Source organism: Delphinus delphis, chromosome 2, assembly GCF_949987515.2.
Source record: "Delphinus delphis chromosome 2, mDelDel1.2, whole genome shotgun sequence".
In the NCBI taxonomy this organism is placed as follows: domain Eukaryota; kingdom Metazoa; phylum Chordata; class Mammalia; order Artiodactyla; family Delphinidae; genus Delphinus; species Delphinus delphis.
The window spans coordinates 104830888-104838172 of record NC_082684.1 but is presented as its reverse complement, the minus strand read 5'-3'; the positions used below and the strand labels follow the sequence as shown (position 1 = coordinate 104838172).

Genomic DNA, 7285 nt, shown 5'->3' with positions numbered 1-7285 from the left:
AAGGAGTTGCCGCCGAGATCGGACACCGGAGAGCAGGCGTCTTCTGGCACGTAAAGTAAGGCCGATCTCCGGCCACCCGGCGAGGCGGATGACAACAGCGTCCTTGTAGGCAGGCTGGCTGGAGTGTCGGGCTTCAGGAGACGCGGAGGGGAACCGGAGTAGAGGTGAGGGGTCGGTGTATCTGTCGCCGTGTCAGCGCTACCGGCGACCTAGGTCTCATGACTAAGTCATCGTCCTCCGCTTTCTGGACCTCGTCTGAAAAACGAGCTTCGTAGCTCACGGAGCTGTCGTGGGGATAGATGTGAAAGGGAGAAATCCACACTCAGAATGCAGTTTAAGAAAAAAATTCAGTAGGTGAAATTTCCCATGGGCGCTATCCTGTGTTGAGGAAGGTATGCAACGTGAAGGTCTATACAAACCCAGACTTTCGTAATCGATGATTCCTGCTTGAGGCAGCAGCGCCTGTTGCATTAATTTGAAAAAGTACACTCACAGTTGGTAATTTTTAAGCTTCCTGAATCGGCCAGCAAAGTCACTTGGTATTAGAGGTAGAACCATACCCGTTCTTTCATCTTTTATTTATTTATTTGTTTGTTTGTTTGTTTTTGGCTGCATTAGGTCCTTCCTGCTGTGCACGAGCTCTCTCTAGTTGCGCGAGCGGGGGCCACTCCTCCCTGCGGTGCGTGGGCTACTCAGTGCAGCGGCCTCTCGCTGCGGAGCATCGGCTCCAGGCCCGCGGGCCTCAGTAGTTGTGGCTCACAGGCTCCGGAGAGCAGGCTCAGTAGCTGTGGCGCACGGGCCCAGCTGCCCCGCGGCATGTGGGGTCTTCCCGGACCAGGGCTCGAACCCGCGTCCACCGCACCGACAGGCTGATTCCCAACCACTGCACCACCAGGGAAGTCCCCCCTCCTTTCATCTTAAATTGAAGCTCAGTCTTTGAGAGGAGACAGGCTGAAAGTAACACAGGTTGTTAGTGATAGAGATGGGACTAGAAGTGACATTTCTTCATTTCCAACCCAGAATTCTTTCCTCCACACCATACCATCTCTTTGGATTGCTGAACAAGTCTTTTTGGGGGGAAGTGAGCAGGAGTGAAGAGGGTGGTGGTGTACATTTAGGTGCAGTATGAATCCATCAAAGGCGAAGTCACTATGTGTCAGGAGTTAGAACTGTCATTTATTTACATTTTAGATACTCTATAGATGTAGATGCATCTATCATTTCCTATTCAGGAACGTATGTGTAGTAACAAAACGTGAAGATGAAACTTTGCGTACCTCTTACATACCTTTACACAGAAAGGCCTGGTGTTCATAGGTATATGCTCACCTTGGAAGACTTATCACTAACTATTTGAGTTCTCACTATGAATATTTACTGTAACAATCTGTGGAAGTGTTTACTCAAAACACTGTCTGAATCAGAAACTAGCTATAAAGAACTCGTAAGTTGCCCGCAAGTCCAGGGCAGATGCTGTAGAGGGCATTGCAGTCACACCTCAGCTGTCTGCATAAGTAATACTGCACTTAGTGCTCGTGCTCTTTAAAAGTATTGTGCGTTCTCTCTCATCTTTTCCATATTATTAGGTGGAAATGTCTTGTAGGAACGTGGGAAAGCCTAAGAGGTCTAGAAAACAACCTGAACATTAGCAAATATTGAAAACTGTTAGCATCACACAGGGGAAGTCTTTCCACTGAGAAACTCATTCAACTAGATGTTCATTGTGAGGGACCCACTGTTACTCTATATAAATTATTTTCAAACTTTTTGCTCTTGGGACTCCCTTACAAATTATTGAGGATTCCAAAGAGCTCTCATTTATGTGTGTTATATATATATCAGTATTTATGGTATTAGAAATTAAAAACTGAGAGGTGTCTTTAAACACAAGAATATATAAGCACACATTCTGTTGTTAGAGTGAAAGGATCTCAGGGGCCCTCACAGGGACCAGACTTTTAAGAATAACTGCTCTATACAAATGTTTCAAAAAAATTTTAGATGATTGCTGTAGCAAGTGATTGTGACATAAGCAGAAGTATCACCTTAAAAATGGAATAACAAGGGGCTTCCCTGGTGGCGCAGTGGTTGAGAGTCCAACTGCCGATGCAGGGGACACGAGTTCGTGCCCCGGTCCGGGAAGATCCCACATGCCGCGGAGCGGCTAGGCCCGTGAGCCATGGCCGCTGAGCCTGTGCGTCGGGAGCCTGTGCTCCGCAACGGGAGAGGCCACAACAGTGAGAGGCCCGCGTACTGGAAAAAAAAAGGAATAACAGGGACAGTCTTATATTTCTATAATTTCTACTGGAATTATACTGAGTTCATAGTTATTACATAAGTAGGTAATTGGTGTTTAAAACACCTTCTCTTTTGCAGAAATCTTTGACAGTTACATGTGGTTATTTTGGGGAAATTGGCTTGAAGTTCTCTGAAGGGCTGGGAACATATTTTTCTGCTTTAAAGGAGTGAAACATAGGCTCCCACCTGAAAATTCTAGCCAGCCATCAACTTTTTAGGAAAGGATGAGATTTCAGTAATGAGGAGTGCCTCCTTCTGATTTTTCACCCTGCGGGTATTACATAAATTTGGCCAAGGTTGTCTCAGGGAGTGGAGCTGTTGTTTGGCATTGAGCTACTGTAATTGTTACTTTGTATTACTTGTGAGGACATCTTTCCCATAAAATGGTTTTTTAAAGACACTTAAAGGAATTTCCTGGCTGTCCAGTGGTTAGGGCTCCATGCTTCCACTGCAGGGGGCACGGGTTTGATCCCTGGTCGGGGAACTAAGATCTCACAGGCCGTGCTGCATAGCCAAAAAAAAAAAAAGTATTAAAAAAAAAAAAAAGGACACAGCATTTGAGAAGGAATCGCCTGTGATCTTTGTAAGTCCCTAAATTTTTCATTACCTCAACGGCATATAACTTCCTCCATCAAAGTCTTAGATTCTAAGACCAGCAGAGAGCCAGAGTCCTGTTGTGCTGTGATATCAGAACATCTGTCAAGCTCAGGGCCGAGGGGGTAGCTTCCACTCACCAGCCTCCAGAGGATATGAACCAAATTTACGTTTCAGAGCATTTTAAGTAAACATATTGTAGACCTTTGGGCTCTCTTAATTAAGAGTAGTCAAAACTATAATATTAAATGTGTCAAAGAGCTCTTGCAGTCATGGGGAGGAGCTTTCTAGGCCACACACATCTTCCCCACCCCCTAGATTCTTCTAAGCCCCTCCCACTCTGCCCATATTAGAAGTCACCATGGCTCACTGCTAACTAATGGGATTATGTATTAGATCCCTCAGGTGTATTGGAACAGAAGAAAGGTTGAGAAGTACTCCCCCTGCTCCCACCAGTACACACAGATTTGAAAGCTACTTTCTAATAAAGAGGCTTTTCTTTTAATTTGGAAGACAATTTGATGTCTCCTTTTCTTTTCAGATATATAAGCTCTTTGAAAGCAGAACACTGTTGTTTCCATGTTCTGATCATTCAGAGATTATGAAGGCACAGTTCCTGCCTTTGATTTGCTTACTGTCAAGCGGAGTAGACACAGGTCATGGTGGCACTATAGCCGCTTAAGTATTCTGAAGGAGGTGAGTATGTGGAACTTAGCCTGGGAGAGGGAGGAATTAAGCAGTGCTTCTAAGAAGTAACTTTTATACAGGCATTACTTGGGTGGGCCAGGAGCTGGGGGTGGGGGTGGTGTTCATTCCAGATTCCCAGGAATCTGTGGCTGGTTTATAAATTGTACAAAAGACACTATCAAGTGTCTTTTCCAGAGCTCTTTCCTTATTTTTGGATCGTGCTTCTCTTGTTTTCCTTCTCTCTCACTGCCCCCTCCCCCTTAATTGGATGGGTATTTGGGATATAAAGGGAAGTCAGAGGGTAGAAATCTTTCTGTGTGGCCGAATAATAGGATGGCTTTACCAAGAAGTGATGTGTGTACTCAGTAAATCCATTTGTAAAAAGTAAGTTCCTGCTTTGTTTAAATGCATAGCTGGGAAATCTCAGCTATGTTGGTTGGATTCTTTCCCAGTGAGTGGATTATATTCTTGTCTCCAGTACAGTCTATTTGAATATAAGGACATGTCGTAAGCTGCTTTCAAAGAAGAGACCCACATTTAGGCTTAGGAATGAGCACAGGGGAGACAGCAAGGTTAGAATCCAAGTTCATTGTATAAAAACATTTTTACCGGTTATGTCTGAATGACTGCATGTTGTTTTAATCAGCTGCAAACTGTTTAGTTGAATTTGCATAACTCAAATAAATGATAGTTTAATTCTACCAGGATTTGAGTGAGGTGGAAATAGAGCAGAAAAACCTGAATCTATCAATGTGTGGGAAAAATGAAGAAAAAGCAATTAATTAGTTGGGCTTAATTTTTTTCTGGGATTGGGGAATAGCAGAAAACAAGCCCTGAAGTAGAAAGACATGAACTAGCCCCTGTTCAGTAGCATTTCTAAAATATTTGGGACATTTTACTAACTTGGGGCATAGCTGTGCCCAACTCATGGTTACGCTCCTTCCGGGAGACTTCCTAACTGACAGAAAAGATGTTGACTGGGTGCAATCTTTGCAAATCACAAACTGTTATCTTTTTTTTTTTTTTTTTTTGGCTGTGTTGGGTCTTCGCTGCGCGCGGGCTTTCTCCAGCTGTGGCGAGCAGGGGGCTACCTTTTGTTGCGGTGCGCGGGCTTCTCATTGTGGTGGCTTCTCTTGTTGCGGAGCATGGGCTCTAGGCACACAGTCTTAGTAGTTGTGGCTCACGGGCTCTAGAGCGCAGGCTCAGTAGTTGTGGCGCACGGGCTTAGTTGCTCCATGGAATGTGGGATTTTCCCGGACCAGGGCTCAAACCCGTGTCCTTTCATTGACCGGCGGATTCTCAACCACTGTGCCACCAGGGAAGCCCACAAACTGTTACCTTGCATTTAGATTCATTAAGCGTCGGTTGCCATGAAGCAAGCATATGCAAGAGTTCAAATCTCTTAAAGGTTGAAGTTATAAAAGTAATAGATTACCATTCCCTCAATATCTTGACATGCTAGAGGACAGTGTTTTAAAAGCTGGACTTGTCATGTTCTTCTGGAGACTAAGAAATTAGAGTCCTTGAAGTCAAGCTGACTCTGCTTTTAGCCTCCTAAATGAAAAGGTAGATAGAACAGGTCTTGTTTGCAAACTGAATTCAAGACCTACTTATCTACCAACAGCAGTTATACACTTTCTATTGTCTTACTATAGAAAATAGGAGTAGTGAATTTATAGATGAGTCAGGGTGAAGAAAGACATAGTGAACCCATGAGAATCTTACTCTAATTGATAGGAAGGTGACTAGAAGTTGGAGAAGTTGGTTAGGAAAGTGGAGGAGAGGACCTTTCCTGTAGTACAGTCTTCATAGGGTCCAGGAAGTCTTTTTTTTTTTTTTTTTTTTAATTAACTTCTGGCTGTGTTGAGTCTTCATTGCTGCATGTAGGCTTTCTCTAGTTGCGGCGAGTGAGGGCTACTCTTTGTTGTGGTGCATGGGCTTCTCATTGCGGTGGGTTCTCTTGTTGAGGAGCACGGGCTCTAGGTGTGCAAGCTTCAGTAATGATGGCACGCGGGCTCAGTAGTTGCGCACGGGCTCAGTTGCTCCGCGGCACGTGGGATCTTCCCAGACCAGGGGTCGAACCCATGTCCCCTGCATTGGCAGGCGGATTCTTAACCACTGTGCCACCAGGGAAGACCCAGGAAGTCTTCTGGTAGCTAAACCTTGGATAGAGACCAGCCTAGTCTCATTTACAGAATGCCACATCATGGTGAATTGTGCTGGGGGCAGCTGCTACTGTGTGAGCCACGTAAGATTTTAACACATTTTGGAGGATGAGAAGAGCAAATTGAGGACCAAGCACATGCTTCAGAAATTACTTTATTGCATGTGTACAAGTGATTGCATATTGTTTGAATCAGCAGGAAGTCAGTTATTAAACATACACTTTTCCAAATAAAAGGCAATTTAATTTTACCAGAAACCAGTGTCATTTTGTATCCCAAGTCTCTAACCAGCTTTACAATCTCATCTAATAAAGGTGCCTTAAATTCTGAGTACTTTGAATTATTAAACCCGTGTTACTTTACACCAGGATTCTGTGGTGGTTTTACATATTCTCTTTCCCCTTTGTTAAGGTGGGGAAGCCAAAGATTATGTTAATAACTTGCTCAAGAGTTATAAAGTGATATAGGTAAAGCTAAGAAAACAACAGATTTTGGTATCTTTTGCCCAGTATGAGGGATTGTGGCTACAATGGTCTGATTTTTTTAAAAAAATCTTTTTCTGTTTTGTTTTTTAACAGATTTATCAGCAGGTTGCAGGTGAACATGGCCTTGAGGTAAATCCTGCCCCTTATTGAAATTTAGTTCCAGCAGATTGTTCTTGGCATTTTAAGGAACTAGAATATGTTACAAAAAACAAAAGTTTTGTTTTGGTTTTTTTCTAGACTTTTTTTTTCTTGTGGAAGATGAGAAACATGTTTAAAGAAAGGTTCTTTATGCTGAATAATTGTGATGCTTGAAGTTGGTCATCTGCCTTATTTAGATTAAGTGGATTTAAAAAATCAAAGCTATTTCTACACCATTTTTTTCTTGATCAAATAAAATTTTATTAGAACCTTATAGATGCCTAGTTTTTATCCATGTTATATTACATGTGAAATAAAGCCTATTAGAATCCTGAATTCAAACTTTATCTGTGATGTCCTACTTCCTACTCAGTAGTTTCTTTTTTAGTAGCTGATAACATTTTTGATAATACACACATATATTTTAATTGTTTGTAACTTGAACCATCTCTGTGCTTGCTTTGGTTGTATCTTCCTTATATAAGGGTAGTGATCCAGGTTGGTAGGGCAGAGGGGTGTGTGTGTGTGTTTGTAACGAGCTTTAAGATTTTCAAGTTGAGTTGTGAATTCAAGAATCTGAACTTCTGTTTATACCAATAGGCAGAGTTTTGAGATAGGAGACGAGGTGCTCCTTGTGTCAGACTTTGAGTGTACTGGGAAACATGAAAGTGAAAATCTTTAAAGTGTAAGATTTTTCAGTTAACATAAAACTTTAAGTGATGAGATCAGGGGCATATATGTTTAGAGAAGCATCTACAGGGCACAATACTAAATTGTCCCTGAGAATTGCTTTACAGGTGGAGTCATTTACTCTGCATCTTGACTGGTAAGCATGAAAATGCTATGTGTGCAGACCTTTAAGTGGCAACTGGAAACTTGAACTGGAGAACCAGAAATGCAGCCAAGGGAGCTGGGCAT

The 7285-nt window shown here is 42.7% G+C and overlaps 1 long non-coding RNA gene and 1 other non-coding gene across 4 annotated transcripts in view; both read left to right on the top strand.

The window, feature by feature from the left end:
* The first annotated feature begins 1 nt into the window (after position 1).
* LOC132420699 (uncharacterized) overlaps positions 2-7285 on the top strand; it is a 24999-nt gene continuing 17715 nt past the window's right edge. For all 3 annotated transcript variants that reach the window (XR_009518415.1, XR_009518414.1, XR_009518413.1), the window contains exons 1-2: positions 2-164; positions 6323-6358. This is a non-coding gene — a long non-coding RNA (uncharacterized lncRNA). The remainder of the gene's footprint in view (positions 165-6322; positions 6359-7285) is intronic.
* LOC132421455 (small Cajal body-specific RNA 15) lies at positions 5079-5205 on the top strand. Its single transcript, XR_009518702.1, has one exon. It is a non-coding gene; the product is annotated as a small Cajal body-specific RNA 15 (non-coding RNA).